Source organism: Athene noctua, chromosome 12 (assembly GCF_965140245.1).
Source record: "Athene noctua chromosome 12, bAthNoc1.hap1.1, whole genome shotgun sequence".
NCBI lineage: Eukaryota > Metazoa > Chordata > Aves > Strigiformes > Strigidae > Athene > Athene noctua.
Genome location: NC_134048.1, coordinates 21320169 through 21334866, shown reverse-complemented (window position 1 = coordinate 21334866; position 14698 = coordinate 21320169). Strand labels below are relative to the sequence as shown.

The 14698-nt window shown below is 41.5% G+C and overlaps 1 long non-coding RNA gene across 1 annotated transcript; it reads left to right on the top strand.

The window, feature by feature from the left end:
• The first annotated feature begins 176 nt into the window (after positions 1 to 176).
• On the top strand, positions 177 to 9425 carry LOC141965085 (uncharacterized). The gene is made up of 4 exons (XR_012634421.1): positions 177 to 659; positions 5615 to 5762; positions 8189 to 8405; positions 9325 to 9425. It is a non-coding gene; the product is annotated as an uncharacterized LOC141965085 (long non-coding RNA).
• The last annotated feature ends 5273 nt before the right edge of the window (positions 9426 to 14698 follow it).

Here is a 14698-nt window from a genome sequence, read left to right as displayed (position 1 = left end):
TGCGCGGCCTCTGGGCGGGGCCGCGCGCGCGCGCCGGGCCAGGACGAGCCGGCCCGGCCGGCGGGACGCGGCTGCGCCTGCGCGGCACAAAGCGGCGGGGGCGGGAGAAGCGGCGGCGCCTGCGCTCTGCGGGGGACGCGCTGCGCGGCGCATGCGCGGGGAGGGGGCTGCCGGGAAGGGGCTTTCCCGCCCGGCGGGTGAGGCGCGGCGGCGCGGCGCGGCCCCGGTGGGGGATCTGGGGTGCGGGGGACCGGCGGTGCCGCTGAGGGCTGGCGCCTTCCCCAAGTGAGGCTGTGCCCCAGTCCTTGCTGGGGAGCGAGGGGCGCCGCTGTGGGCGGCTTAACCCGGCGCCTCCCCCCCGGGAGAGTCGGGCGACTTGGCCCCAGCGTGGCGAGCGCCGGCTCCTCAAGGGCCACGGACTATTCAGGGCGCTCCGGTTGGCAAATCTCTTCGGGGGGGTCGAGGGAGGGATGTTCGGAGTCACTTCGTCTGGCTTCGCAGTGTTTGCGCTTCTCCCGCGATTGCTCTGTCCGCCCGGGAACAAGGAAGCGGAGGACACTTGCAGGTGTTGAGTACTTAAAAATAAATCTTCTCAGCTCAAACATAAGCCCTAAATGCTTTGTCGGTTGTACCGCCGTGCAGTACTTGGATTAAAAAGGGTGTGTTGCGTTTGTTTCCTTTGAAATAACTTATACTGAAAGACTTCTTGAATCTTGGGTTTATTCTGATCTTTTAAGAGAGGAACGAGGCGCAAGCATAAGCTTTCAGGAAACTTGCGGTGAACCTCAGCTACTTTAGTGTACTCGGACACTTGTTTTCTACCTAAAGGAAAATATGTCAGTAAGATAGAGACAAATAAGATGCAATAAAAAGGAATGAAAGATGCATCTGTGATCTGTAATGGATTATGTATTTTTATTGCAATTTGCATCTTAAATTGTAGAAGTATAAGTCAATGCAAGATTTCCCTTAAATAACTTCCAAAAGACGTAAGCAGTAAAAACAAATACTCTTTCACTTCAATGGATCGAAATTTGGACAAAATGTACCCTGTTGAAATGATCAAATCAAGGACTTTTCCTAGTTAATAGGTGTTAACTGTCTCAGTCAGGGTTTGACTAATACGGAGTCTAAATTGTTCATTTGCTTCATTAGTAGACAAAGAATTTAACAATTACCTAGTGAGCAAGGGGAAAAGAATGTTGGGTTTCAGAGGTCAGTCTTGGTTTCTTGGTGTCATACTTTCCTAGTACGCATTGGTTTGTTTGAATGACCAAACTCGGGTGTTTTGTTTTTTCTTCCAGAATGTCTTTACATTGATTTACATCTTCAGATGTTCTTAGTTTTGTACTTAAAGTTGTGGAATGAAAGGTGTTAATCATTAAAAATTTAAAAGTTTCAAGAATTTACTTTGTAGCACATCTTTCTTAATACTCCCAAAATAGCCTTGAACAAATAAATGCAAAAACCATGAAGCAATAACACCATCTCTTGTGTAGCTTGCCAAGCTAAAGCTTATCTTCTTTAATAATTGTTGACTTTCTGGCATAGTCAGATGTTTTCAGACCACATTTAGCTCTGTGTTTCCCATCCAGACAGTGAAATTCATGGTGAAACTGGAGTAGATTACATCTTTGAACTCCTCAGGGTGTCAGTCTTACAGTTAATGATGCTTCTGTCTACAACAAATAAGTAATCTTAATTTTTTACTTATTTTCCATAATACTCAGAAAAATCTAAACCTACAGTTTGCTGCTCTGTGCCTCAGTCTTGAGAGAAACCAGTGCTTCAGCACCTTGTCAGAGTAACTGATTCAAAACAAGGTGGTCTCTGCCCTTGGATGATGGTCACTTCAGGCTGGCAGGAAGATGGCACTGGTGGCAGTGAGTGTTCAAAAAAAGACTTGCTCTACTTGGAAAAAAGTGTTCTTTGCTGCATCTGTACCCCTCTCCACTTCTTTCTGTGGGTGTACAAGTGGTGTGAGCTGGCACGGGAAGGGCTGTGTGGGGCCAGGGTTACAGAAGGGGCCGGGTGGGAAGGGAGCTGTGGAGTCTGGCTGTAACCCTTGGGCAGACAGTTGACCCAGCTGAAAAAGAGGGTGTGCTGGGTATCCATCCCGGTGCTCAAAATGGGGCAGGACTGCATCACCTGCACCCATCTCTGTTTCTGGAATAGGAAAGATGGAGTGAGAGAGGAAAAATAAAACCTTCTTAGCAGCAGGAAACTATTAACCTGGCTTATTTGCTTATGAAACTACAACCAAAGTTCTGTGATGTTTTATCTGATAGGTGTGAGGAAAGCCCAGCTAGTGTGGATTAGACAGGGCTGACAGATTGCAATAGTGATCACTGCTGTCTTCAGAGCAATTGTGATGGCTCCAAGCCCGCTGCTGGTTCACAGGAGCTTAGTGTTAAAGTGCTCGCCAAGGAGCCCTCTTTACGAAAGGACTCAGTCATAACCCATGGCTGCCAGGACAAACCCCACTTGGGAAGGGGCAGGTGATTCAGGCTCCCTGCTTGCAGCTGAAACCATGCCATTGACTAGGAGAGAATTTGGAATTTGGTACAGGAAATTCAGGATTTGGCTATCTGGATGCTCACAGAGAAAGGGAAAATTTTGGTTTTCATCTCCATCCCAAGCATTAGCTCTGTATTTTATCCTGGTATTGTTTTAAATAGTCTATATGTGGATCGGAAGTCAGATCTCGTTCCTCTCACCTAATTGAGAGTCCTAATCAATAGATTAGAGAATCACGGTTGCTTTTCTCTTCTTAGTTATGTGAGCCTTCAAAGGAGAACGAGATACTGAAAGAATACCTGCTGTGTTGCATAAGTTGGGGGGTTGTTAGTACTTCAGATACGCAGTAAGATCAAACTGTGAATTGCGAGATGGCACTAATAATACTTTGTATTTAGCATGTGAATATATGTCAGGCTTTTGTGTGTGTGGTTTGTAACTAGGGAGATCGACTGGGTGTGGCTGCCACGATGAGTCAAGGGTAGCCCGTACTGCTGTACACGATCCTAGCCCTTGAGTCAGTGACAAGTGTTTTGTACGTATGGCATTCCTTAAAGAGATTAACTGTTCGAGCTGACTGCACTTAGATTTACACACGTCAAGTTGGTGGGTTATTCAGCTTTTTTGCAAAACCACCTATAGTGCCAATTAATTCCGTAACGGTCTGAAATGAATCTCAAACGCATTGGCATGTGCGTTAGCAGTTGCAATAATCTTACCAGTTACTGCAGGAACACCAACATTTCCACTGTAGTACAAGACACCTCAGTTGGCATTGAAACTACGCAGGTGTGTATTGCCGGGCATCGTACAACTAAACTACGTGGATGTAGTGTTGATTAAGCATTGTAGAGTAAGGAAGACGTAAATTAGTTTTGTTCACACTTATCACTCTGAATATTTTACTGGTTCTAAATTATCTGTCGATGTGTGCCTGAAATGTCTGTTGCTATGGTGTTTTAATACTAAATGCAGAACGACAAGGCTATACAATATTGTAATAATGAGTTGCCACCTTCTGATGTGGGGCTACCGCCTTTGATTAATACTTTTTTTTTTTTAAGCAAAGAGTATAGACACTGGTACTTCAGTGTCTCTGCCTCTATGGGGAAAGAGACTTTTTCCTGATCAGCTGAAGTCAGAAGTACACATCATGTAATCTCTTGCATATTCAGATACTGGCCACTTACTGAGACAAAATACTATATGTTTTGTGTCTTAATAGTCCCATTAAATTAGCTAAATCTTCTGATCTTTAGTAGAATGATTGCGAAAGATGGGAACTAGAAAAGCAATTATTTATGTCAGATATTTGTGTTATGTCAGCATGAACAAATATTATTTCTGTGTATTTGACTCATTCCAGAGTCCAGAGAGTGCATGACAAAATCCGTGACATCAGTAATTCCACTATCAACAGAGGCCAACTCACCTTAGAAGTTCAATTAAATGGCTTCTGTAAGGGGTGGAATCTCGTTATTAATCACCTTCTGTACCACAAAACATATGGCTTGAAATTTGCTGGGTCATAGTTTACTCTGGTGTAGAGAAAGCAGGAAGTGTACAGTCTTCTTGAAAGAAGAAGTTACGAAGTAACTGTGAAAATCACATTTTCAAATCACTATGGATACAGAGATTTGGTAGTCAAGAGCCTTTAAAAAACTAGGAAAAGAGTGCTCACTCACGTATATTAGGTTTTCAATATTTTGCAAATATTTTGTGGCCTACTCTCTCCCCAGGAGCGTGGCTCTCGGCTCGTGTGCCCAGCCTGGCACGGGCAGGAGCCGTGGTGACAGGGGGGCAGCACCGTGCACCTGAGCACGTGGCCACCTTCCTCCTCAGTTCTGAAAATGCTCAGTTCTGAAAATGCTCCGTATCATCCAACAGCTTTAATCTTCAGAGCACTTGACAAACACTCCCACTGCCAGGACAAACACGATCACTATCGTGGCCAGATGGACAAATACATGATTTCAGCCCCGTTGAGGAAACGGATACTGAAGTTAACTAACTTTCCAAACATGACAGAAGCATTTAGAGTCAAGAGAGTAGAGACCCTAGTTCCATAGATCCTTGGGCACATGCTGAAACTCCTTCCTTTTAAACAAATAACGTAAACATCTGTGAAATGTCCTGCTAAGCTTGTGCTAGGAGGCTTTAGGCTCGCTGATTGCTGCTGTGGTGCTCTGATCAGCACAGCTCACCTTACAAGTACTTTCTTTGGAAATATTGTTCAGTCCTTTCCATAAACTACGTTTTAAGCACACAACAAATTATTAATACATACAAGCAGTTGTCATGGAGATAATATGATCCAAAGTGGGTTTTTTAGTAAGTGGTACAGACTTGGCACATCCCACATGCCTTGTACAGACAATTCCTACATAGTGTTTCCTGCGTTAGGGATGGGATCAATATCTTTTTCCTTTCTGTGCCAGCACGCTATGGAGAAACCACTGTTTCTGGCTCTCAGATGGTTGGCTTTAGGAATCTGAAAAATGTGGGACTTGTAAGAGGGTGTGGGGTTTTTTTTCAAGTCACAATATCTTAGCTGCGCTGCTCACTTCTGTGAAATCTCAAACAACGTGACAGCTGAATTGTGGCTAAAACCTCTGCAGGTTATATTTTCTCTCCTCATCTTGGTGCCCAGACTTATGGCAAAATGCAGTAACTAATCCAAAAGGAGGCAGCTGGCTAATGTAGCTGGGGGGGCTTCAAGGATTGTCACAAGGATGATTTCCCTTGGAGTGAGGGAATCTAACTGGGATCCTACTAAATGCCCGTAAATCCAGGAGGAACCAAGCGCTGTAACTGCAGACTTAGGGATACCAAGCCTGAGCTCTCCGAGGTGTTTTGTCTGTGCTTGTCATTAGCATTTCTGCTCTTTAATTGTGCCCTTGCAAAGTGATACACGGTGCAGTTCAACCAATCAGTAGGACTCTCACTTTTCTTCTGTGCCTCTTTTTCTTCTCTTTTCATGGAGATCTTACACTTTAGCCAGGCAGCACCTAAGTGATGTAGCCATTCGGTAGGCTATTTATTTGAGTGAATGAATTAAATTCTCTGCATATTATAGCTGTTGCATATTTCTTTTCAGATATTTACTCTTCAGTTAATACAACGTCGCAATTACTGTCATAATGACCTTCATCTGAGCCAAGCAACCAGAGAGTTAAGCTATAGAAAGACTGCAGAAAGGGATTGCATCAAGAAAATGAGGTATTCCTCCCTCACTTTCCTGCCAGGTAAATGTACATTTCCTTCATGGCACTGCCAGTACCTTGTAGTGAAGGAAGCATGAACCCAGCTGGGGAGTACCCATGACTTCTAGAAGTATGTTAATATAATATCCATGTGGTTTTGGAGACATCACAGATGTCTTGCACGACGAAAACGGGTACATGCAGCCTGCTAAAGATGGCTTGGCTAAACTGCTGCCTTGCCACCCTGCTCGGCATCAGCTCTCAAGCTCAGTTCCAGGCAATGCGGTGCCCTGGCTGCTTCCTCTGAATAGAGAGACTGGGGAGGGAAATTTTCTTCTGAAATCTATTTGTGTATGTGCTAAAGGACAAAGGAGAACCGTGATATATGCGCTGCACAGGCACACTTATTCTTAGATCATGATTTCACTTCAGTGTGGTTAACAAGTGTATTATTAGTAATAGCTAGTTACAAATAATAACCTGACCTTATTTTTAACCTAATACTGAATCAGATTTCATTGTAATAGGTCGATTCACTGCTGTGCTTTGCTCTTTGAATATTATCATTCAGAATTTCAGTGCCTTCCATCTTAGATATTAAAAATAGTTGGCAAGTTGGGTAATTATTATTGTTCCAAATCTCGTTTGCAGCCTTACATAACAGCATTCTCACCAAAAGCCTTATTTTAAGGGTGGAGTGGAAGAACATACTGTAGCAACCTGAAATTATTTGCACTACCGTACCTGGGTTATACAGAACCTAGATAGAAATGTCTCTTTTTTTTTGAGGGAACTTTGAGAGCCAGTTTAAGATTCATGAAAATAAAGATGTAAATGAAAATAAAAATGTGTGGACTGCCTGCCTCAGCTTTGGCATTATAAAGCCATGTGTTGTCAGCACACCTCAGTCCTGAGCGTAAGCATCCTTGGTAACCCTCTATTGCCCAAGCAGAAACTACTAGTCATGCCAATTCAATGACAGTCAAAATATTTGTGAGTGTAATAATAGTAAATATATAAACATGCAAAATGAAATAACAATGGTAAATTACTTTGAAAGAGAATATCCCCAGGTGGATGGAGCTACACTTGATAAACCTGAGCCTCCTCAACTTGATAAACCTGAGCTTCCTCATTAGTGACACTGTGTTCATAGCCAAAGTACTGTCTCCGTTTTTACTTGCTAAGACTATTTACCCTTCCAGCCCTGAGCTGGGTCACCTTTCCTCATCATATCCATCAAACTCATGTGACTTGGGAAGGATGAAAAATAGTTGAGAAGAGGCAGTGGTCAGTCCTGAGAATATCAGATACCTCCCTTCAGCTGTAAGAAACTCCCCAGCTCTCCCAGTGATCACAGTAACAACAAAACCCTGATCTCTTCTATTTGAATAATAAACTTTATTTTTTCATCTCCTATTTCACTGCATGCTGTGACCTCCCGGCTTGATTGACGTCTTTTTTGCATCAAAGCTAGCATCATTCTTCCTGATTGCCATTCTTCTCCTCTATCGCTTTTCCTGTGCATAACTTCCTTTCCTCCCCCTTTTTAGCCTCACTGAATCAGATTTAGCCAAATGATCCACCACACCTCATAAGCTCTGAAAACGTCATTCTAAACTGAGAGGCTTTTCTCAGTTTAGAATGTTTAGAATGTTGTGAAGTTGTGTATAAGATAAATATCATGAAAATAAAAAATACACTGTTACAAATTTGACTAATAAAAATCTTGCATTTGGCCAAAGAATGAGAAATGACCATGAGGGTGACCTGTTAATCTCACTGGTAGATGGGAATGCCAAAACTCAGTATTTCAGCTGGAACTGGGATTTTTCTGACAGAGTGTCTAACTTCTTTTTTGATGTATATGGCCTTAGTGATAACTGCTGAGTGTGTTCACTGCAAAGTACCATTCTCCTTGTGTTCGCCCCAGAGAGCACATTTCCACTGTATTGTATTGCATGTCTGTCATACAGATGCTTCCCACACCCAGCTGTTGGAAGCCCAAGCCAACAAATCCTAAAAATTTGCAGACTTAAAAGCTGGGCTTGTGCTGGGTTGCCCAAGCACACGCTGAACCTGAGCTGTGTTTGCTGAATAACTAGCTGAATTTCACTCATAGGCAGTAAGTCCATCCAAAAGCTGTTGGTCTCCGTGTGTTCAAAGCCAGGCGCTAGTACTAGCCTTGCTTGCTGCCGTGGCACACAGAGATTTACTCTCAGGAGTACGTATCTGGCACAAGCATAATGTTAATTTGTACACTTTGCCAGTGTGGTTTTCCTCCTCAGATTGCAAACTGAAGAGATCAATGAAATTATGACTGTTGTTTTCATTGGATGAATAATTACTCCATAATTAAATAATGATATCGGGTGTATTATCAGAGAGAAGAACTGGTTTCAGAAAACTGTCATTAACTTGAGCAATTAGAAGTTTTCAGTTCCATAATGAATGTATATTTATTACAGGACTGAATGAGTGGAGAGGCGATGCAGGACGAGGGGGAGGAGGCTGCCAGCTTCACAAGGGAGGCTCTCTCACATGAAATCACTTCGGAACACTGCACAGCAACTTTAATTTTGATTCACGTGTTACCAACAAAAATAATCTTCCAAAAGCCTGGCTGAACTTCTTCAGAAGAATGTTTGTTTCAGAAGCAGCACCTTCCAGGGCACCAAAGCTATAGTACGTACTAGTCTCAACAGCGTAAGTGTTAAACCTACCACTCTTGTGTGGCAGCTGTTCCTAGGTGTAGCCCCTCAGTGTAAATTTTCATAAATTGCTCTCTTTGTCCTGACTACAGTTAGACTTCCCTTTAAAAATGGTATCTATTACAGTGGAAAATCATTAATATTAATTCTTTTAGTAGTCCAGAAAACTTTATTGGTACAGCTATGACTGCTCTAATTTTTTGACAGTGTCCAACTGGGGACAGTCAGTCAAATGTACCAAAATCTATCAAGAATTACTCATGTGTAGATAATATACCAAGTGAAAGAATTTCCACAATAAAGGTGTGTACATTACAGTTGCCTTGAGATAGGGCTGACTTCTTCCAAAACAAGTTCTTCAGGTTTTATGTGACTATTTAATACACTTCTGTGTTCAAGAAAATAACTCTTGCTCTTACTCTGTACTGTGAAACCAGTATAGCAGGAGGCACTATGGGCTGGTGAACAGATCAGGAGACAGGAGATGTCTCTTGTATCTGTTTAAAGATTTTCAGGGCCATTTCAACTCCCACTTCTCCTGCTGTGAAGTGTTACAGCTACTATTAATTTTGCTGGTTATATGAGCAGATTTTTTAAACTGAAATAGTTGCTTCAAAGTATAAGGTGTCTTGAACAGAAAAGTCACAACTTTAGGTGAAGAAACTCACTATTTTCTTATCTCTGTCAATGAAAAAGCTTCTGGGAAGTATCACTGGATGCAGATTCTTGCATTTTGTTCATCTGTTTTAAATGTAAATGCTTTCTACATATAATCCAGAAGAAAAAAATATATACTCCTTTTAGAGATGATAGCCTCTCTAAAAAATACTGACAAAGGGTGTCTGTAATGTGCCGTTTCACTTACCACATTTCTGTACCTTCTCTTGTCCCAGATGATTCTGCAGTGTTCCGTGGCTTGCAGGCACAAAGGTAAATTCATTTATCCTGAAAAGCAGCTGTATCTAAAATGAAATCAGAACCACAGCACTGGACAATAAAATTTCTAGGTAATGGAGTGGCTAACAATTTATCCACCTGAAACTACCAATATGTATTTTTAACATAGGGATGCTACCAGCAAAGTACAGCTTACTGTCAAGTGAAACCATGGAGGTAACAGATGCTGGCAGTCTGGGTATAATACATACCTGTGCATCCAAATCACTTCTGGTCCTCTTTTTTATGATGGGATTGTGAATTGTACTTTTTTGGTTTTATAATTAAAGGGTGGAAAGATGGTGAGAACTTGAAGAGCTGCATCCATTAAATTAACGTAGGGAATGTCTCCACATTATAATTTAATATAATGGGATTTCAGTGAAATAAAACTGTACAGTGTAGTACTTGGGAATGTTTACTATATGAGAAGCTTCACTGTTAAAAGATTTCACTGAGTCATGCTACAAGTCCCTGCCAAATAGCAATCATATGACCAACCCAGTTAAAAAAGGGTGTTTCTTCATGCCAGTATATTTCACATGCCACCCCACAGTGAACCTTTTTTTGACTATACACCTGTGGATTTTATGTAACACCAAAGGGGGACAATGTAATCTCACTGCATAGGTTTAAAAAAGAGTAGTTATTAGCAAGCACAAGCTAGCTGGTCTAGTATTAAGAATGGCGTAACAGGAGGAGCTGGTTTTGACACAATTTCAGAGGTAAAGGCAGACAACCCAAACCAAACATTGATACTGGTAAAAATCATTGAATGTTTTGTCAGTTCCAGGAATCAAGATGCTATTCTTTGGATGGCAACCAATTTCAAAAGTTCAGCGAACAAACCTTCTCACTTCTGTTAAGAGAGGGTTTTTAATTACTATAGTTAAGACAGAAAAAGAAAATCCAAAAGTAGAGGCGTGAATTTTACATGCAGCAGTGGACACTGCTAGGTTTTCCTAAATCTCAGAAAATATTTATACTTAACTCTAAATATTTGAATGAAACTTATCTAATCTACATTTTTGGGAATCCTTTATTTTATTACCAAAATGTTTTTTATCCATGGAAAATTACAGCAGATGTTTTGTACTAGTGATTCTTTACTGCAGCAAGCTCCAGCTGTAGATACATAACACTGGTCTCCCACGCAGCTCCACCATGGCTAGCAATCAATACATTGTCTTCTGCACACAAAGGCTATTCCTCTAATAATCAGACATGGATAGGGATGAAATCATTATGGAAAATAGTCCTAGAAAGAATGCAAAGACTCACAATGGGCCCAAGTGTCCCTGCTGCAACCCTTACTCCAACTAAAATACACTACAGATTAACTTGCCTCAATGACTACTGAGTAAGAAAGTTAAAGGGACGAGCACGCATACCATAGAAAGTTTAAATTACACTTCCCTTCAGTGTAATCTCCGAAATCACTGTTACGCTGCGTGGCAATAATTGAGAGGTCACAGAGGATTATGTGAGCATTTATGTTGCGTTCTGGCTTAAGTGTGTTCAACTCCAGTGATATCAACAAAATTGTTTCCGTCTTCAGTAATGCTGCATTTGCTTCTAGGACTTAATGAAGGAATAATACGTTTATTAACTGCACATATTTATCTCTCACTGAGGTTTTCAAATTCGCAGCGTTTGACTGCTGAAATGTCATTTCGGACATCCAGAAGCTTCTTCACCTGGTGTATGGAAACAAAAAATCGGGGGGTTAATAGTTTCAGAGTAGCACACACCCCACCCCTCCCAGAACGTTGCTTTAGTGGCAGCAGGTTTTTAAGAGGAACTTGTCTAATTGTCCCAGTACGGAGCGCGGGGTGTGGAGCTGTACCAGCCTGGTGTTGGTAAGGACAGGGCCATGGGTAGGATATACACTTTACAACTTAAGAGGTTCTAAGAGGTACTTAAGTCCTCACCCACCACTGCATGAGATGAGACGTATCACTCCCTTTTCCCTGTTTCCCTTTGTCAGGGAAGGAAAACTTGCACTATACTTCCTCTACAAGCTCTCAGTGGAGGAATATCTCCTGTGCTGGCTGTTTCCCCTTTCTCTACTTTAAATACTAGCTTATCCTTCCTCCCCTTCAAAAAAGTAGGTGCTTGTGGTTTGGAGAAACATTTGCACAGTTGAAGTAAAGGCTGAGGGTGTTACTGAGCAGTTTCTCCTTTGGCATCACATGCTCTTCAAAACTGCAGCAAAACGCATTCTATGAGATAATTAGCAGCTGTATTCAAGTGACTCAAGGGAAGATTTGAGTTCTGGATTTTGAGAGGATGTTTGTATATCTGATGTAATTTTGTCTCATCACAGTCCGCGTAAGCTTTCTATGCAACAGAACAAAGGAACGAATTAACCAATGAGTCCAAAATACTTACGCTAGGAAAATAACTATTTTGCTTCAACAGCTGGTGCAACTTTTTCTCCATTAAATCTAAAGAATGCCGTAGAACAGAGGTTTAAGAAGTACAGCTTTTACTATCAGTAACACCCCACAACCAGCAAGAAAGGAAATCTGTTTGAAACACTTCAGAATAATGCTTGGTGTAAGTAAGGTATGACGCAGTCTCTGAAAATCCATCTTTTCACTTAGCAAATACACTTCTGCAGTTGAGCACACAGTGGCATGTTTCTTAAACATTTAGCCGTATGTGCAATAAAATACTCAACAATTTTAATGTGAATTCCTCTGCAGAAAATAATTAAAAGCGGGTATAAACTGATGGCAAAGAGCAGAACTCTTGGAGCTGCGTGGTTGGTCTAACTGCACTAGATCCTCTTGCACAGCCCATGGCTGGTGATGCTGCAGTCTGGACGTGCCTTCAGCTGCATCACTAAGTGCAATAAATATTTCTGAATTGGGTAGTTATTTCCATATTACTCACAGAGGCACCTTTCCTCCCACCCCTGTTTTCTTCCAGCAAGGAGGTTCCTTCTCGTGTTATGATTTCCCCTTTCAGTGGTGGTGTATTTGCTAACTCCACAGAATGGCAGGAGACATACAGCATATAGGCAAATAATTACCAGTTTCCCAGCGTTTAACAGCAGAGATTAGCTGAATATCTGCTCTTCTCTGACCACCCTTCTAAAACCTGACGATTGTTTCTATCTGAACAAATTGAGAACATTTCTAAAAGAATTCAAATATGAGTCTTTTGTGGGAAAAGCTTGATACTTTAATACCAACTCCAGAAGAGCATTTTGCATCAGTAGCTCTCAGTGGGCTTTGCAGAGTCAGTACCACTTCACAGATAAGGAATCTGACGTGTTCAGCAACAAGATTATTTACCCCAAACCATCTCAGCCAGCAGCACAGCAAGGAAAGAACACGATCCAACCATCTCCCAGGCTAGTGTCAGATCCAGCTGGCCATTTAAAATGGAAAATATTTTATTATTAATTCTTGGAGGATTTGCTAGGTCTGCCTCCCTTTCACACCATTTTGGGGTTTTTGAGCCTCATAGATACTGGTTTTCTTTCTGGGATCTTCAGGGTATGCTCTTCCACCTCCTGAGCTGGGATGCAATGAATGAAATCTGCTTTTCTCAGCTCTAACCCCTATTTTTTTGGGTTTGGTGACTTCAAGCCCCAAATTCCCTGCTTAGCCCAAGCCCTCAAAATAAATTGATATGGAAAAATGCATTACGAGAGGAAAAGATTTTTAAAATAGCCTAGCATCTAAATCTTGTTGTAATCTCTTCTAATTGTCCCAGTACTGAGTGCGGGGCATGGAGCTGTACCGGCCTAGTGTTGGTAAGGACAGAGCCATGTGCAGGATATACACTTTACAAATACTTACAAATTTCTGAAGCATTGTGAAGTGTTGGTTACACCCAGGTGATGTCATCAAAGGTTTCTCTATAGCAAATCTGCTTTCTTGAGAGGGCCAGTGCGGCTTTTTCACACCCACACCTGATAACCCATAAAAGCAGCTGTTACAGTTAGAATCTGTCACAGGCTAGCAGCAAAGCACAGGGCAGAGAGGAAAATCAGAAGGGCTGCGCAGTTCTGATGCTTAAATTTAATAAACAACGCAACATTAAATAGGAAGAAATTAAGATGTGCCCAAATTGTCCTAATTTTGATGGTGTAACTTATTGTTGCCATTAAATATTATCCAAAACTCTGATCATATTTCAAGATTTTATCTTGTAATTGCTGAATTTAAGTAGTTGCCATGCTATAAAGCCCCAAAACAAGAGATATTTTTATTTTAAACTTAAACATAACAATAGAGCTCTTTATTTTTTAGGATTTTTGGTTTTTTTAATATTCCACGCTTTTCATAGCTTTCTGCCATGTCCTACTCTCTAGCGTAGGGTGTTTATATTTTTTTTTTCCTAGCAATGTCAGTGACCACCTGGAAAATGCAACAGAGGAAAGCTAATGAGGAATTTTAAATATGTGACAGCAATAGGAAAAGTTATCGCAGTAAGAATTGGAATTTGCTTTCAAATTCCTATGACAAAGGCTTCTAGACTTCACAGCTGATGAACTCTTCCCGTTTCCTTGCCGTATTAGCTTTGCTGCTCAGCAAGATTCTGCAAATACTTTACAGACACCTTTGCAATACCAGATAATGTAACAACTGGGCACAAATTGCTTCTCCCCAAAAATACAGGATCGACAAGAGAGCCCCAATCACACGGTTTCCATGTAACCCAAAACCCTACCAGTTTCAGTTAAATATGTGGAACAGCAGTTTTTTTGCTACTTTTTCTAGTTCCACTTTATTTTTCTGCCTCTGCAGGTATTTATACCCAGCGAATACCAACAATCAAGGATACTGGATGGCCTCTTGAATCAGGCTGTCGTTGCTTGGCAGTTAATGAGTAACGGTTCATCTTCCTGCAGACCCATCATCAATCAGGGCTGGGAACAGAAAATAGCAAGGTAACTATAAAATACCTACTAATTTTCTGGTAGGGGTTTTTTTGGTGGTAATTTACATTCTCTAAGTAGATTTTCCTCCCAGAAATGCATGTTTGCATGTTTTCACTAATCTTACATTATTATGCAGATTCCTCATATGTTATCTGTGTATACTAATCCCTGTAGCATGTCATTAATTCATAGCACATTCAGTTAATATAGACAAGGATACAGGGGAAACCTAATTAAAACATGACTACAGGATCATAGCTATGCAATTTTTAATTATTTTTTTTTTCTTTAGATACTGAAGGGGCCAAAGTCATTGTAGGGGGTCTCAGTTTATAAAGCTGGAGCTGCAGTTTCATGTCCTGGGTGAAGCAGCTCCTCTTTTTCCCTGGGCCACTCTCACTCTTCCCAGGCTGGTCTCACCGTGCCACCACATC